Source organism: Pan troglodytes, chromosome 10 (genome assembly GCF_028858775.2).
Source record: "Pan troglodytes isolate AG18354 chromosome 10, NHGRI_mPanTro3-v2.0_pri, whole genome shotgun sequence".
Taxonomy (NCBI): domain Eukaryota; kingdom Metazoa; phylum Chordata; class Mammalia; order Primates; family Hominidae; genus Pan; species Pan troglodytes.
In genome coordinates this window covers 81,056,116-81,075,168 of record NC_072408.2, presented here as the reverse complement: position 1 = coordinate 81,075,168, position 19,053 = coordinate 81,056,116, and the positions used below count along the sequence as shown (strand labels likewise).

Below are 19,053 nucleotides of genomic sequence, written 5' to 3'. Positions count from 1 at the left end.
GTGGCCAAACCTACATGTTTTTATACTAGGTTGAACAAAGAGAGGCAATTATGTAAAAGTAGCTAAACCCTGTGCAGAGGCTAAAGGAAGATAATAATTATTTTAATAAAGTCCATTTGTACAGTGAAAGGGGAGGATCAGAGTGCTCTTCTTGCATCTGTGGTATTTATAATTTGCCTTTAGCTCAAAATAGTCTTTATGCCAAAGTGGCATATTTTGGGGTGGCATATTCTGCCACCCTTCAACAGCCGTAACCCCTTGCTTTATATCAACAGGGCATTTAAGAACCATTTGAGAAAAAGGTATATGGTTTATCATTGTTGTCAAAAGATATTCCATAATATCTTCTGAAAAGTCCAAGAGAACAACAAAATTAAGTCTGCAGAATGGCAGTAATTGACATGGAAAAATATCTTGGTGACAAAACTAAAGTATTTCTGAAAGTAATCCTGTATCATTTTATTATTAATACTATTGATGTTCACAAGGGATATGTTATTCTGAGGTACAATAAAAAGATTGACAATTCTGGTGATTCCAAAGAGCCAGACTAAATCGAACATATTTTAGGAGTACTTTAACCAAAATATATCTCTTGTATGTCCTTTTTAAATGTATATACAAGAGTGATACATTTTTAAATGCAAGTCTAAATTGAGTCCAAAAATATTTTTTCCATAGTATAAAAAGTAAGAAAATACTGAGATACATTTTAATTTACAGTGTTTTCTTAATGATAATTAAAATAATAGTGTGTCATAAAATTGATCTTGTCTTGGGTTTAATGAAATACAGTAGTTGCTCAGAAACTATAAAATCATGATCTAGCATGTATCCTAGGATGAGCGTTGTTATAGACATTTTAGATTTTTTCCTTTTCTTTTCTTTCTAGTTCAGGTATAACAGCCAATAGACCCCCACTGCAGATGCCATACAAAGTTACAAGTATTACATTTTGGGACATGACAGCATGAAAGAATGAACAGAGAACACATTTAAGTAAAATTAAGAGAAACGTGGAGGCATTCAGCTCTTAAATGAGGTGTAATTGTGGGATTATAGTTGATCCATTTGATATCGATATTTGATGCTTTATGGCCATGTATTCTCTTTGGAAAGCATGGCTGGATTAGCCATATTATATTTGTTCAAATAAAAATAGGCAAGATAATTCTTTTTGCAGTCTGGGAAAATGCAAAGTCTACCTAAGAGGCAAAGGCTTTTTTATTCTAAAAAATATATGTACCATTCTCACTTTTGAGAACTTTTAAAGTAATATATTTTAAAAGTTTAGTAGGCAGATAGAAAGTAGAAAAAAAAAGTGAAGAAAATGATTTACATTGAGCCAAGCATAGAGATTAAATGAAAACACAGAACTACTTAAGTCCAAATTTGTGCAATTGTGGCCTCCATTTTGCACCTGCACTGTGTGGGCATAATTTAAATGAAATAACATCTGGCATGTTGTAAGTGTAGTCATCAACAATTGCAGAAGCATTTAAGTTGTGACTGCACTTATGGGGAAAAAAGAGAGAAAACGCAATTAAGAAGACGTGAGTCTAAGATAGGATTAAACTCACAATTTCTACATAACTCATTCTTTAGACTCCAGAGGCCAAAGCCCCAAGCTGAAGAGAATCTCACAGAGTATCAGAAGTTCTGAAGCAAGTAGTTCAATCATGGAGTGGTGGAAAGAGAGTGGGCTTTGGAGGTGATTAGAATGGGTTACACAGCTCAGCCTCACCACTTCCTAGGGGTAGGGAGTTGAACCAATTAAACGTTTTGCATCATATGTCTCTCAGTTGTAAAATGAGAATAATAAAAACCACATGAGTTTACAGTGAGAATTACAGTAGAGTGTGATAAAGTAGGAGGCACCATGAATGGCAGCATCCTTTCTCAGCTCTCGTTGTTATTTCTTATATTTCTGTCCCTATATTTTATATAATAATGATATTTTTATGTATTTAACTTGACTCTATGTGTCTCAAGTTGACTTATAAATTCACCTACCTCATACCCCAGGGATTGGGGAATCATTTATTCATTCTAAACCATGTATAGAAAACCTCTTATGTGTAAATTAATAGGCCAGATCCTGGAATTAAAATTGTGAGCATGAAGAGACATGCTCCCTTGGTTCATATAATATACTGGGTGACACAGACATTAATCAACTGTACATAAAAAGTAAAGTGACATTACAAATGTGATATGCACCATGGATGAGGGATATACCTTGTGATATAAAAGGGTGCAGCAGTCAAATAAGTCAGGAAAGTATTTAGTGAACCACAGGAGAAAGAAAAAATATCTAGGCAAAAATGTGAGGAAAAAACATAAAGACAAGAAAAAACCTAAAAAACAAAACACAAAAATATCCCTGAGACCTTTTTTGGCAGAAAGGAGCAATGTATATGAAATAAAAAGAAAATGTTTGGTATTAAAGTAAAGATGAAACAGATAACTGAAAAATTTATAGAGGTCTGTATCAGGTAATGTGGAATGAACAGTAGGGTTATCTATAGAGTGTTGAAGCCATGAATTATGTTCAAAATATGTTTGAAATTATATAACAATGGAAGTGTTCGTTAAAATGCAAATTGTGCCCATAATGGACATTTTGACTGGCAGTCAGATAAATTTAATTTGCAATGACATTTCTTTGAAATGCAAGCTCTAACTTTGGGAGAGATATAATGTACAATGTATAAGTGGGAACAGTAGAGTTTGGCATGACAGATGTTCACACATACTTTCTTCTTCCTCTTGATCACTTCTATTTTTCCCTGTATTTAGTTCATTTCATGTCCAAAAGTGGAGTTTCAATTCAATTTTAATCAGGATTAGACTACTATTTCTGAGATAGATTGCACAAATACAGTAGTACAGCTAATTAGATAGATAGATAGATAGATAGATAGATAGATAGATAAAGTTAGATGGTACGATGGACAATGCAATTGCATTGATGTAAGATAAATGCAGTTGTAGAGCAGTCCAAAACTTGAGTCTGAGTATGGATTTTTTTGAGGTTGCAAATCCTAAGGGAAATATAAAAATGTGATTGTACCTTAAGTCTCTGGGATGGACACCATAAATTAGACAAATAATACAGAGCATGTTTTTATTAAGTTAAAATTTTATTCTAAACTATTTATCAGTCTCAACATATTCTGCTTATATATTAGTGAGGTAAGTCATATATCTACATATTAATAGGAATAAATTCTCTAAAACACTGTCAATAATACAAACACCATCTAATAGGAAACTCAACTATTTAACAATACTAACAGTAATACAAAATTAATATTTTTGTAAATTCACTGGATTTTTACAAAAAACTTCAGATAAATATTATTACTCTTCAGATAAATATTATTACTCTTCAGATAAATATTATTACTCTGATACTGCAAATGATGAAACTGAGATCCTGAATATTTAGCTTGGGTAAACAAAGACACAAAGCCATAGGGCTAGGCATATAGTAATTTTATGAGAAATATTTGTTGAATTAATAAACCCATGGACTATCCAAAGAGAAAACCTAGGTCTCCAGAACTTATCTCACTATATAACAAACAGAACCATTGGATAGTATAAAACATACTTAGAAGCCAGAGCTACATTTTCTTTCATTTAATCATTGGTTTATGTATTCATCCACTCACTCATCTATTCATTCTGTTATTATTCATAAATTTGTTGATAGCACATTATCTCTGAGAAATTTTGTTAGGTATAAAGATGCATCAATACATGAAACAATCATGTCCTCAGTCTTCACAGAGTGTGTAGTTTATCAGAGAATATAGACAATTATACAAGTAATTTCCATGCAGTTAACACAGGAAAAGTAAAGGATGCAAGGGAATCAGAAAGTAGGGCATACTTATCTGTGGCTGGGAGAGGGAGACAGTAAAAAATCCTCAGAAGTGAATTTAAGCCAAGTCCTTACCTAAGAATGGGAATTAGCCAAGTGAAGGCAGACAGAATTTGGAAAAAGTGGGAGAACAGTGCATGCAAAAGAACTGCACGTAGAGAGGAAGCTTATAGGCTAGAAAAAAATAGTTCAATATGGATGAAAGATAGAGTGCAAGATGGAGTGTGAAAAGACATGAAAATAGAAAAGAAAAGTAAGGGCCAGAAGATGGAGAGCCTAATATACCACGTTAAGACGTTGGATGCATCCTCAAAGCAATGGTTTGTTTTGAAATAGAGGATTGGTTAAGCAGAGGAACATCAAGATCAGAGATGCATTTTTGTTTGTCTTTTTAAAGATCCTTTTACAGAGATCTATATAGACAAAATTTTAGAAAAAAACAGAAAAGCAAGATGATATGTGGATATCAATTGATTTTAGTGGTATTGGAGAAAATTGAATAATTAGGAGCTATGTTTAAAGACATCTACAAAGCATCCTAATTAATTTGGAGTGAGTCTTTGGGATGGCTTCCCAATTCTGAGTCCCAGGATTAAACAGGCCAATCCTGGGCCGGGCAAAGTGGCTCATGCTTGTAATCCCAGCACGTCGGGAGGCCAAGGTGGGTGGATCACTTGAGGTCAGGAGTTTGAGACCAGCCTGACCAACATGGTGAAACCACATTTCTACAAAAATTACAAAAAAATTTAGCCTGGCATGGTGGCGCACACCTGTAGTCCCAACTACTCGGGAGACAGAGGCAGGAGAATCGCTTGAACCCGAGAGGCAGAGGCTGCAGTGATCTGAGATCACACCACTGCACTGCAACCTGGGCAACAGAGCGAGACTCCATCTCAAAAATAAATAAATAAATATATAAAAAATAATAAAATAAAAAAATAAACAGATCAATCCTGTCTCTGGTAAATATTGCAGATTGGTTCAATCAACATATATTCTTTAAACTAGGGAATGGTGAGGTAAAATCTCATTTCTTACACTTTTGAAGCTAAGTTTTCAAAAGTGACAAAGTTGTACACTGCAGGCTCCCATAAAAGACTTGAAAGGCTGAATTAAAAATTATGTGGAAGAGGTCATGAGGCTTCTCTAGCAAGCAAAGTCAGAACAGATTTTTCTATTTCCTTTTTTGGAGGTTTTCGTTTGTTGGTTTTTTGTTTGTTTGTTTTTAATAGTAGCCATATAAGGGTTTCTGTTATCAGGTCCCTGGCATTCTGTATGTTTAGCGGGCAGAAAGCTGCTGCTGCTTCAGACTTTCAATAAAATATTTCTATGGTGTGATTGTATAGTTTTCCTATTTGTATGGTTTCTAAAAGTTTGGCATGTAATTCCAGTAACTAAATAATATTCTTAAATAAACTCATTTGTTCTTTCATACTAGCTGGAGTGGATTTTATTGTCAGCTGTAAAAATTCTCTCCTAGTTATAACTTGTTTTTCTAGATTTTGCTGGGGTCATTATTAGCTACGTAATTTTTGAAAATATGAGATCCCTTGCTCAAAAATATTAAGAATTTTAAGATGGCAAAAACAACATTAAATCAAACACTGAGAGTTTCTAATCACAGACCCCTGTGCACCTTCACAAGTCATACACTCAGAAAGCCGATCCTGGCTGGGTTATAAAACAACTGCATGGGCAGATGTGGTTGGGGCAGGGGGGGGTGATTCTGGAACCAGGCATTTTTACGCTTAAAGCTACACCATCTTGTAGCTGTGCCATCTTGAAAAGCTGCTAGTTGCTGGGTTAGCAAAAGAGAGACAGAATAATCACTCAAGAGCTTATCTTTATTCTTCTTGGAAGTGCCTTATGCTATTTATTTCACCTTAAAAGACATTGGACCAAATTAGCCACAGGCTGTCTCCTAACTGAAAAGTTTCTGGGAAATATAAGAAAATAATTTCGATGGTGGTGAGCTTTGTGGTATTTGCTACAAATCTCAATGTGCACTTCTACAACTCACAAGAAGTCCTGGAAATCCACAGCCTTACCACCACCAGACTAGAGTCTCTACTACGAGGCTTATCACAGGATGTGTCAGGGAAGTATAAAACTTGAAGATAAGTAGAAAGGACTTGAGCTATGTAGCCCTAACTCCCTTTCCCTAACTCAGCAATCTAATCATTTATTTTCTTTAAAGAGGAGTAGATAGAGATATGCCTGGAGTATTATTCTATGGGAAATCAATATGCATGGAAACTAAAGGCCATTGGAACATGAGATTACCTGCCAACAACTTTTCTCCTCCATGCCCCTTCTATTATCACTAGTCATGGAAGTATCAAGGACAATATGGATGAAGAGGTTATTGTATTGTTTTAAGGCAATAACAGTACCTGTGGGTGAACCTGGTGCCCAACTATCTTCAGTAAAACACCTATGTGCCCAGAACCCTGAACATCCCAGAAAGGAAGAAAGGTGGGCTGCTTAATGAGTACATCTCCTAATGCATTGGCACCCCAAATACTGTTCTTTTCAAATCCCCTTTCCATAAAAAGGCTTGCAAAACTGCTGGGTTATTTTTTGTTGGTGGTGGGTTTTTGTCTGTTTGTTTTTTGTTGTTGGTGTTTTTTTGTTTGTTTGTTTTGTAAAGAGTTGCTGGAGGGAGGGAAGGGGGCTGGAATTAAACAATTATTTTCACTTTTAATTTTACAGATATTTACATCCTGCTTATATAAATTAAACTCATTCAAAGAGTAGCTAAAATAAGCTTAATAACAAAAGCAGAAATTTTAGAGACAAATATAGAATTGCAATGTATAACGAAACCAAAGAAAAGTCATTGATCTATTATTTGATGTTCCAGAATATATACATTATTCTTCTCATGTGTGGAGTGTACTTAAGCCCTGGAAATGTCTATTATGAAGATACAGCGCTGGAATTTGACATAATTACATGTCTGAGTGGTAGATCAGGGTAGTCTTAATGGCACTTGATTTCAAGAGACTTCAGATTTGGTACAGTGTTTAGATTTATAACCTTTGAAAATCACAAAATATTGCATTAAACTGTTCTAATATTTTATACAGGGTCACTTTATTCTTGCCTTGATGTGACCTTTATGTAGTTGGTTGCTTCAGAGCAGATTACTGGTTCCCAAAGGTTACATGGAATTCATCTTTCTCTATTTTACTTCCATTCTCAGTCACATTTACTATTTCACTGCAAACTTCTTTAAAGGTGTGGGATTCTCTAATACTACTTGTTAATAATATGTGAATATGCTAAGTTGTTTTAAAACTTATAAGACTAGTTTTTATATATTTGGTCACCTATCACACATTTAAGCACCATACATTAGATTTAACTGCTGTTTATTCAGGTGTCATTTGAAGAACATTCATATAAATATATCTTAATGGAGAGAAGTGAAAAGCAAGTGTGTAAGGACTTCAACATAAAGAAAAGACAAATAGCACATTGTAGGATTCAGTTGCAATGGGAACAAGCTAGAACACTTTATTTATAAGATATTCAACCATTCTTCAGTATGGCTACAATTTTCTTTAAAACATGATTACTAAATTTCCTAAAATTTACAAATCATATATAATCATCTCCTTCTTATGATAATCTTCAACTACTAAAAGTGCCTTTATTTTAAAATTAATGATAAAAAATTCTATACAAAGCAATATTTTGATCCCACTTCACAACAAAGAAAGCATTCATAATGGCATTACTTGCCACTGATAATGCTATTTATAGTTTCTTATATTTGGTAAATTATTAATACTGCTGATTATGTTTATTCCAAATGTTAGCAAGTCTCTATAATTTTGCTTTTTAAAAATTTGACTAACACCTCTAATTGAAAGCTTTCTCTAATTGAAAGCTTTTTAAAAAAATGTGTTTAAATAGTGGTAAACTATTTTTTCCAGTTTTCTTTATTGTATCAATTTGTAGAAGTCAAAATAAAAGACACTTTTACCCAAAACGACATAAGGTAACATATATACCAATAGCCATGTCAGATAACTTACCAATATAAGCTAAATAGTAAACACTCACATGCACTGAAAATTCAGCTACTGAGAATCAAGTAGCCTTTTTTAAATGTGAAATTACAACGAACAAATGGATTATGAGGATTGAATCAACAGATTCAAAAAATGAAACACTGCTAAGTATTTGTAATACTTTAATATTTATTGAATAAATCCTATTTATATATTATTTCATCATTTGAATCTCTATCTTTTTAACAAATTAGCATAGAAGAAATGAGACCATTCAGCAAAGTACTGTATGAAAAATACTCTAATATGAAAAATAACATCTTTGTTATATTCATAATATCAAGGATATATAGTTTTAGTCTGAGATCCCCACAGGCAGGAATTTAAGGCCCAGCTAAGAAACTTTTCACCCACCTCTGCCAAAATGGTAGGCGATTCTTTACTGAAGGTAGAGAGGAAGCACTATACAAAAGGGGGAGAATGTAGAAAAATACATAAAGGTCCAAACAAAAGTACCTACTTTACATTGATTAATCCACAAATATCTACATTTGCAATAGTTGCCAAAATGCTATTCGAATCTTGTTTCTTGGAATATCCAAGTGTGTACAGCAAAAGCTATTCTGTTCTTCCCTTCTTGTTGCAGGGACAACAGGCTCCCTCTATATGGCTCACTTTTTGGCCATAGTTGTAATAAAAGCTATAAAATTTACTCTTCTGTTTTTATTTTTAACCTAAATGTGTTCTGTGAATTAATTCACTGGTCAAACATATTTTATCACAGTCTACCACTAAGATACAAAAATCTTGTGGCAACTTCTTAGATGTACATTCTTCCAACTGTGATTAAAAATATATATTTTTAAATATATATGTAATATAAATATATATATTTTTAAATATATATGTAATATAAATATATATTTAAATATATATATTTAAATATATATATGTAATATAAATATATATATTTAAATATATATGTAATATAAATATATATATTTAAATATATATGTAATATAAATATATATTTAAATATATATGTAATATAAATATATATATTTTTAAATATATATGTAATATAAATATATATATATTTTTAAATATATATGTAATATAAATATATATATATTTAAATATATATGTTATATATATATATATTTAAATTTTGACAGAGTCTTGCTCTGTCACCTAGGCTGGAGTGCGGTGGCGCCATCTCTGCTCACTGCAACCTCCACCTCCCGGGTTCAAGCGATTCTCGTGCTTCAGGCTCCTGAGTAGCTGGGACTACAGGCCCAGGCTACCATGCCTGGTTAATTTTTGTATTTTCAGTAGAGACGGGGTTTCACCATGTTGGCCAGGCTGGAATTGAACTCCTTGCCTCAAGTGATCCACCCATCTGGGCATCCCAAAGTGCTGGGTGATTTTTTTTTTTTGGCAGCGCATTTTTACTTTTATCATGGACAACGTGGCCCCTTCCACACCCACAAATCAGTGCTGTCCAAGCCGCACCCAGGAGCCCCTGTCCAGCCACTGCTCTCCGAGGGCTTCGCCCAGGCTTCCATCACATTATCACTCTCCAGGACGCACGGCAGCTCTTCCACTCTTACCTGAGGTTGTGTTATAAAAGCACATGCTGGTTGTAAACACCTCCAACAATGCAGAAATGAGCAAGGGGAAAGTGGAACTTGCTGTGGACGTGGCCACAGGACCACACTTTTGTTCCTGTTGGAATGCTTGGGTCGGTTTCACAAGTCGCCTCGCAGTCTTGCAGGCTGAACCCGTCTGTCTGGGCGCCTCGCGCTGCCTACCTCCTGGGGCGACGTGGACGGATGCGCGCTTGTCTCAGCTTCGGTGTGTGCAGTGAGGAGTCTGCACCAAGAATGGTCCATCAATGAGGGAGAGTACTACCCTGGGGGGCCTTCCATGCCTCCCATAATGGGCACTTCCTGACTTTCTGCAGGAAGTGCTGTCCTTGAGTCATTCTGTTTTGTCCTGAGGCTGCTGCGAGGAGGGGGATAGGTAAGCACATGCTGGAGGCTTTGGTCCAGGCACAGCAGCAGGTTCCAGCTGCCCTGCTTTCTGCTTTCCCTGGCTGGAGAAGAGCAGCCCCCAGCAGGCTGCGGGCACAGTCCCAGCTCACGCACGACCTAGAGCGCACTGCAGGGCCCCAGCACCCCGCCTTAATTTTCACCCTTGTCCCTCCTGCTTTCCAGCTTCGGAGTCCTTGTTAAAAGGAACTCGAACCACAAAGTTATAAACACGACACCTGTATTTCCTTCCAATCCTTCATGGTTTTTTTTTACACACAAAGCTTACAACCTTTACTTTTTCCAAATGGAAAACCAGTTTTTCCAACACTTTAAAAAAAACAAATTATCCTTTTATCATATGCTGAAAGCCCTACCAATAACAAACCCACTTCTGCGTCTGACTCTGTTCACTGACCCTTCATTTACTTCGTAAACCGACCCTTTTGGTAACTTTCAGTAAAGAGGTAGCTTTAATAAATACATTCTCCAGAAATCTCCAGAACCTTTGTGTGGGTCAGGGTGAGAGGTGCCCCCACGATGTAAACAGAACAGCTGAGTCCTCCAGGTAGGTGCCAGGTGCGATCTGCACAAGGCCGCGTGTGTGGGAGGCATGGAGTCAGAGGCGCTTACTCAAAATGCATCCCTTGTCTCCAGCAGAGCACACAGGCCTCAGAGCCCCGTAGATAGGGCTGGTCCTAGCGGATGCACGCCACTTCCTGGGCTTGGGGGATGGTACGCCAGAGGCTGCCCACAGCAGGAAGCCCATGCAGAGGCCAGGGCTTCTTGTCCCACTCGGCAGAGACCCCAGAAGGAGCCAGGGGGCAGCATCAGAGCCTGGGGCCTGGGCAGGGGTGCCCGAGAGCACAGCAGCTGCAGGCCATTGGGAAGGCCAGAAGACAGGGAATGGAAAGCCAGGGACGCATGGAGTGACTCAGAGAAGGGACTATTCAGCTGGGAGTCCTGCATTTGCCCTTTGTGTTTCATCCGGGGATTTTGAAACCAGGTTTTTATCTGGACCTCCCAGAGCTGCATCTCCCTGGCCAGCCTCTTCCGCTCTTGAGAGCCCAAGTACTGGTGGTACCGGAAGACGGTCTCCAAGGCGCGGAACTACTCAGTGGTGAAGGCTGTGCGGACACTGGGGGCCCGCCAGGGGTTTGGCCCCTTACTCAACCCAACCACGGTCCTCTCCGGCGCAGGCCGATTTGAGGACCTAGACTCCTTGATGCTGACGGCCTGAGGGGGCTCCCGGGTGCCGGATATCTGACACAGGCCAGGGAGGCTCCCCTGGGAGACCTGGCAGGCCTGGAGGTGTGAGTCGGCTCTGAGCAGCTGCTCTGGGAGAGCCAGTCCACGGAGCCAAAGCTGGAGGGGAGCTGCCGGCCACAAGGTGGGGAGGAGGAGAGACGCAAGGCCGTCAGGTGGGCCGGAGGGAAGGCCGGGTGGGGCTGGCCAGGCGCAGGATCTACCTGGGTGATTTTTTTAATCTATAAAATAATATTTGCTTTTAATTTTTAATGTTACTATGTTGTCAATATATTGTAAAGCTTAAACTCTTTTTCCTTAAGACCACGTAATTTGAGTTTTTTTTTAATTTTTGCCAATTAAAAGTGAGATTACTTTAATTTCTTGTGATAATATTTATTTATGGCCTGGCGCGGTGGCTCCCTGTAATCCCAGCGCTTTGTGAGGCTGAGGCGGGTGGATTTCTTGAGGTCAGGAGTTCTAGACCAGCCTGGCCGACATGGTGAAACCCTGTCTCTACTAAAAATACAAAAATTAGCCGGGCGTGGTGGTGCGTGCCTGTAATCTCAGCTAATTGGGAGGCTGAGGCACGAGAACTGTTTAAACCCAGGAGGTGGAGGTTGCAGTGAGCTGAGATTGCACCACTGCACTCCAGCCTGGGCAACAAAGTAGTTCTGTTTCCCCCCAAAAAAAATATATATAATTTTTTTATAATGCTGGCACTAAATGGTGGTTGCAATATGTATAACTGTCAAGCAGATGGCATATTTTAAACCTACAAAATACATTTACTTCATGTGTCTAATTATATTAGACTGGTTGATGTGACAACAGAAAACAGAAGATAAATTCTGTAAATTGGGGTCACTTATAACAGTGATGAACATCTACTAAACTAAATTCTCACATCTATGTCTACAAGATACAGTTTTGGAGGATGGGATAGAAAACAATTTTTGACATAGAACATACAAACTCTTTAAACTTGACACTTTTATAGTATGATTTCTACTACCTTGCGTATAACAAAACTCTAAAGTGTGTGAATTTTCAGAAGTAACCACACATGGCATTTTCCTTTAAATTTCTTTACATTGAGTGGTTTCTGTCATCTTCAAAAACACTAGAATGGAGATCTCTTACGACAAGTAACTGATCACTCAGTTGGCTAAAGTCCAGATTGAGGGCCAGGTGTGGTAGCTCACACCTGTAATTCCAGCAATTTGGGAGGCTGAGGTGGGAGGATTGCTTGAGGCCCAGAGTTCGAGACTAGCTTGAGCAACATAGCAAGATCCTGTCTCTATCTCTACACACACACACACACACACACACACACACACACACACGAGACCAGATATTGTGATCTGGTTCAGAGCCATTGTTTCCAATTATACACCCTTCCCTTTTGTTTAAGAGTATTTAAAAGAAACCCAGCAACTTCCAAAAAAAAAAAAAAAAATCCCAGAAGGAAGAACCACAGATCCTCAGTTGGGTTCATTGTTAGCATCCCTGAAATATCTTGCAAAGGAACTTATTGGAAGTTTACTCCCTCCTTAGTTCTTTGAATTGCTTCTCCCAACTGTACAATGTACATCAATAGTACAGCTTCTGGAGAAGAAACTTTCTTCCTAAAAACAGATGGTAACTACATCATTGAAGCAGACAATCATGTATGTGTAATTTTATAGTTATTTTATTTTTATATATTTTTAAAAGAAGAAAAGTAAAAGGATATAAAAACTAGCTGGTCACATGTTTTGAGTAACATTTCCTCCCCCTTATACTCAGGGTCAGCTTGCATTCCATTTGATTAACATTGATTTGATATTTTTGTCTTTAGAATTGATTTAGATAAATAGGTAGGATGTCAATATTAGGAGATTTCCTCCTCAATAAGCTGCTTGCCTTCTCTATACAATGTGTTATGACATTTCAATTTGGGTGATAACAATCTAGAATCAAAGCAGCTGTTTAATCTTCATTCATAGCCACTTTGTGGGCAGTGGCAATTGTCACCACTCCCATAAAAATTCTGGAAGATGTGACACTAAGTAAGATGATAATCAATACCACTTTCCCATGATTCAAAAGCATTAAGGACTATGTGAAAATAGCAGGATTTTGACAATATTTAATGAAGTCTTTTCTCTACAGCAGTAGACATTATCAGAGAAAGAATACAATGATATCTACTAATTTGTGTTATATATCATAAAAGAATGATATTTGGGTAAGTTACAAAATGAGTAAACTGTAATTATGGACAAATTTGGTCATGGTAAATAATTTGCCTAATTTTCTTCCCTTCAATTAAAATTTTGTTTTATTAAATATACAGATGTTAATCTAAGTATATTGTTAAACAGTAAGAAATAGGGTCTATAACATTGATGTAGAAAATGCTTGTGTATATGACAGCGTGCCTACTATGTGTTTTCTTAAACTTAAAACATAGCAACTTTTTGAGAGAAATTTTTAGCCTAATTTTGCAGATGTGAAAACTGAAGTACAGAGCTTGAGAAAATCATTGTCAAAAAGAAGCAGGAATTAAGCTTCTGTTTGACTTATTCCAAGTCCCACCCAAGGACCATGCAAAGCCTTAAAGCTTCTTAACTAAGCACCGGAGAGAGAGAGAGAGAGAAAAAAAAAAAAAATAGTGTTGTACTCTTACCTCCAGGCAATACAGCCAGTGTTTTCTCTACTTGCTCTCAGTATTTTTGTGAAAAGATTTACTCATGATTCTCAAACAATTTCAATGAAAGCCCAACTGCTTCAAAAATTTTTATGTCAGCACTAAATAACAAAAGTCTTAAAAAGCAATTTTAGAATCACATTGATATAGTAAATAATCATTGTGCTTACAGGCTGATAGGGTCTGAAACCAGGTATGTTTTATGTATAGCAATACTTTTCACCAGTCACGTGGAACTAATCATCAGGTGTGAAGTTAAGCTGACTTATGGCAAAACACATGCAGACTTCTATGTAAAAAGGAAAAAAGCACAAATCAAAGGAAAATTAGTGGTGAGCTAGAAACAGCCTTATCTTTGAATTATCTAATTTATGTGACTTATGTCTTCCATCATATTTTTCAGTAATATAGCTTTTTGAAGTGAATTGCCTTTTGGGGCAAGAGGAAATAAATGAGTAGATGAATAAAGGAAAAATGAGGTACTGAAGAAGAATGAAGACTTTCTAATATATCTTCTACCACGTATATAGCATGAGTACTTACGTAGTTAACTCTTCTCCTAATCCTAAGCAATATCAAGGTTTATTGTTTAATACTAAAGATGAAATAATACTTGAAGTTACACAAAATGTCATATATTGCAAGTATCATGATTACTGTCATTTAAATAAATTGTAAATCAACCTTCTTCTTGTTGCTGAGACAGAAATTTAGCTGCTGTGAAATACTGGGATCTTCCTGCTTTTCCACTAAACCATTATTGTCTTTTATATTCTAAAATCTATCATATGAATTATTGCCAAAATAATAAAGAACAAAGAATCGCTGCTGCAGAGAAAATCCTCTGGGAATTTCTCACAGGCAAGGTATTTCTCTTTTTCTTTTCTAAGGACACACAAGATTCCTTAAAGCAGGAGTCAGCAAACTTTTCCTTAAAGGGGTAGATAGCAAATATTTTAGAATTTTGCTGGCCACTCAGTCTCTAGAGAGTCACAAGTACTAAACTCTCCAGTTTGTCTCAGAAAAGCAGCTATAAACATATGTAAAGAAGTAGCAAGTCTGGGATCCAATAACCTTTTATTTACCAAAACAGGCCAGAGTTGATCCACTGATTCTAGTTTACTGACTGATGCCATATAGGGTAGGTTCATCCTACCTTCCATTTGCCTGGAATAGCCCATTGGAAATTTTTAAAAAGTATTTCCAAATCATAGTAAGCTGCCTTTGTCTTTACTCCCCTTTTAGAATGAAATGTCTTCAAAATTAAATCTTACTCATTCTTCAAATTCCGCCTGAAATCCACCACATCAGAGAACTCCAGAGAGTATGATATTTCATGCATACTAGACTATCATAAACTATTTCATGCATTATGCCATCTTTTATCTTGCTGACTTATAGCACAATAATGCTCTAAGCGTGAAAAAGAGAGAGGCTAAATAATTTTCCATGATCAAATGAGGAAAAAGCAACAGTAAAGCCAAACTCTTTTGAATTCTATTTTGGCAGTCTTTATTAAGCTATTAACAATCTTATCATTACAAAAGAATACCTAGGAACATATAGGTCAACATTCCATCAAGCACAAAAATCCCCTCTAGTTGTTAACTAGCAATTGATATCCAGCTTTAATATTTCCAATCATAAGAAAATAACTAGAGATGTGCCTTGATTTACAAATAGCTTGTTTTTTAAAAGGACCTTTGTGAATGCATTTCTTATTAAGCCAAATGACATTATAAAATTACTTGCTAATGGATGCAGAGTTGCTGAAATGGTGAATGTTTGTCCCTATTAATAAAAACTGGAAGTAGAAAGAAAAATAACGAGCTTCAATACCTCCTGTGGAAATTTATCCACGATTGGACAGGTCTAAATGCTATTTCTTTTTTTTTTTTTACTATAAGTTTTAGGGTACATGTGCACAACGTGCAGGTTAGTTACATATGTATACATGTGCCATGTTGGTGTGCTGCACCCAGTAACTCGTCATTTAACATTAGGTGTATCTCCAAATGCTATGCTATTTCTTATAGTGAACAAAACTATCTTTTCTGTAATATTTACTTTTCTGCTACAGATTTACTTTCACAGTGTCTTCTCCCCTTTTTCTGTGACTAATCTTCATATATTGAAGAAAAAGTTGTCATGTATTCTCTAAGAATTTTTAAAGGACTGTACCACACTAGAATCGTGATTTTTTTTTTCTCCATAGCATATGATTCCAGGAAAACTTCCAACAACTCACGTGTACATATGTCACTCTTAAAATATGATGTTTTCATGGTAGCAAGTGGTCTGACTAGCAGGAAACGGTGAGACTTGTCTTTCATGCCTTGTGAACTTGAATTTCCTTAAAATAGACTGTGCCAATGATAGACTCCCTTGATAAATCTGTTAGTAGTTTACATATATTCCTTGTGTTTCAAGTAGATTTTCAGTAAGTTAAAAGCAGAAATAACTCATTCATGTTACAATGAATTCTTACATAAACTATTTCCTCTTATTTCCTGGTCAGTTGAGTATTCAATGGAGGCTTGAAACTCACACTATAATGTGGAATTCTACGCGATTTAACATCTTATGTTGTCACTAATAATACTGCATAGTTGAACTTGCAGTATTAATAGTTGAACTTAGGCTTAATTTCCTAAATTAGTGGATCTCTCTTTAACAAAGGAAAGATTCTTTCATGAGTAGTGAAGTCCCTGAAAAAAAAAGTTTGAAAAGTTGTTTTTGAAGTCTTAGCAGTAAAGTCAAAGACATGACAGGGTACTGTGCATTTAGATGTATATTTTCACTAGCTTTTGCTGGGATAAGCACTCTCTGGAAGAAACTCTCAGAATGCCAAAGGTTGAAACTGCATCCAGCTTGTTTTTATACATAGTCATGGATCTCACCATTTGTGATCTAAAGTTCTGAGAATAGACTCTAAAGCTGGTGATCAGCAGTGAAAGAGAGCTTAAATATATCAGTTTCTTATTTGTTTATGTTAAATAAGCAAGAGAAGAAAGTTTAAAGATATCAGTAATATAGCAATTGAGACTCCATTTAATTTGTTCCACATAGAATCAGCATTTTTGCTTAATTTAAATGTTTTGAATCTATTTAATTTTTAAATTAGATTTATCTTTATAAATATTGTTTTTAAATTATTGTGAGAGCACAGAAGAGGAAAATCATGTGTGACAGACAGATGTTTAGGCAAAACCAAACAAAAACAAAAACACATGGGTAATATATCTGATTCTATCAGTGTTGCAAGACTTTCTCATCAAGCTATTTATCTAGTGATCTGCAAATGGGCATGGCATTTTCTAAGCCTTCCAAATCAGTGTGATGCAGCCTAAGAGCTACCACATCAAGGCTCTTATCTATAGGATAAGCCGACTAAACTCATTTGTAAGCCCTGACTTTTTCCTTCTATTCTCATCTTGAGTGGCTCATTAACTTGGAGTAGTAGTATCAGTGTATCAATGAGCTGGTTAAAGGCTGTCAGCATGAACTTAGATTTCAAAGTGGATGTGACTGAAGCAGTGACTGTCATTTTCATATAGCAACCATTCTGTGGAATTTGGTGATCTCCAGATTAGGAGCAGAACAGGGATTTTCTGAAAAATGTGTGCCTATAGACAGCAGCTTCAGTCATATCCAAGAGTTCCAAGTTGTTGCTGCTGATGGCGTACCTTATGGTTGTGAAACTTGCCTAACCAGCCTCCAAAATAAGTGAATTCCTTTCAAGGTATACATTCCTTACTAGTCCTGTTTCTCTAACTGAACCCTGACTAATACATTTATTAATGTGACAGAGGTAACAATGCATGACTCCAAATGTTATGTCATAAAAGGTGAAACAGCTTCTGTTTGGCTTTCAGATGCTTGCCCTGGAAACCAACCATGATGCTGTGATGTTGGCAACTGAGTTGTGTTTCAGCCCAAAGCAGCAAATGGAATCCAGGTGACTGACATCATTATCTATCAGACATGTGAGAGAACTCCTTAGGATGATGTTACTCATTATCTGCAACCACATGAGAAACCCGGAGCAAGAACCACCCAGCCAAGGCCAATCTCTAGAACTTTGAAAGATAATCATAAATGAAGGTGTCGTTTTACACTATTGTTTACACTACTCTGTGCTTTTCACACAGCAATACATATCAGTTACAGACTGCATTTATATTTTGTTAAAATCACAAATTTGGAACCACATTTTCACAATTTGCTTTCTTACGTGATTCTAAGTTACGGATTTCCACAATAGATACGTTAACAAGATTTGGAAGAAAGGAGTTAAGCAGCAGTCTTGTTTATGCTTGGAAAATCAGACTAGAGTGAGATGCTCTTACAAGTCACATATTTTAATGTGGATCTACTGGCTCACGTCATTGGCTAGAGGCAGTAGCTAGCCCACAACAGCTTTAGATTCTGCCAGATCTCCTTGGGACTGCAGCCAGACCCAGAGCTCCTTCAGCTTCCATTTGATCTCTTTCTTCAGTTTCCCTGGATCCTAGACCACACTTACATGAAACTCTGTAGAGAAATACCTCAGCTATACTGCAGGCCCCCCATACAAACAAAATTGTAGGCTGGAGACAATGAGAGACTAATATAGCTTTATGTGATGGACAAATTTCAGTTTATCCTCATGGGTTTCAGCTCATTCTCAAATACTCTACTTTGTCTTTCTTCCCTCTCACTTTATTTCTATTTTTCCTTTCTAGCTTCAGGACCATCATCTGACATAGGGGAAGAAGACTTACATAGAAGGCCTAACCAGCACCCAAGATCATGTAAGGTTTAAACTTTATAATATATCCATTTTGTTTCTCATAGTTCTCCTTTTCTCATCAAATCAGAACTGATAACAGTGATCCATATTTTGAAACCCAGTGTCCTGTCTGAAGTTTCTGCTTTCAATGATTCCCAGTGTCTTAGTTCAGGCTGCTATAATGAAAATACCATACACTGGGTAACAGAAACAACAAACTTTTTTCTCGCAACTCTGGAGACTGGCAAGTGTAAGATCAATCAAGGCACTGGAAGATTTGGTATCTGGTGAGGGCCCACTTTCTGGTTCATAGATAGCCATCTTCTGGCTGTGTCCTCACATGGTAGAAAAGGAGAAAGAATTCTCTGGGGTCTTTTTTATAAAAAGGGCACAAATCCCATTCATGA

The 19,053-nt window shown here is 36.6% G+C and overlaps 1 long non-coding RNA gene and 1 pseudogene across 1 annotated transcript in view; one reads left to right on the top strand and one right to left on the bottom strand.

The window, feature by feature from the left end:
• Positions 1 to 19,053, top strand: part of LOC134807489 (uncharacterized) — a 476,245-nt gene that overhangs the window by 2,794 nt on the left and 454,398 nt on the right. The window contains exons 2-3 of the long non-coding RNA XR_010148081.1: positions 17,751 to 17,979; positions 18,600 to 18,668. This is a non-coding gene — a long non-coding RNA (uncharacterized LOC134807489). The remainder of the gene's footprint in view (positions 1 to 17,750; positions 17,980 to 18,599; positions 18,669 to 19,053) is intronic.
• On the bottom strand, positions 10,572 to 15,026 carry LOC743859 (homeobox protein VENTX-like; annotated as a pseudogene).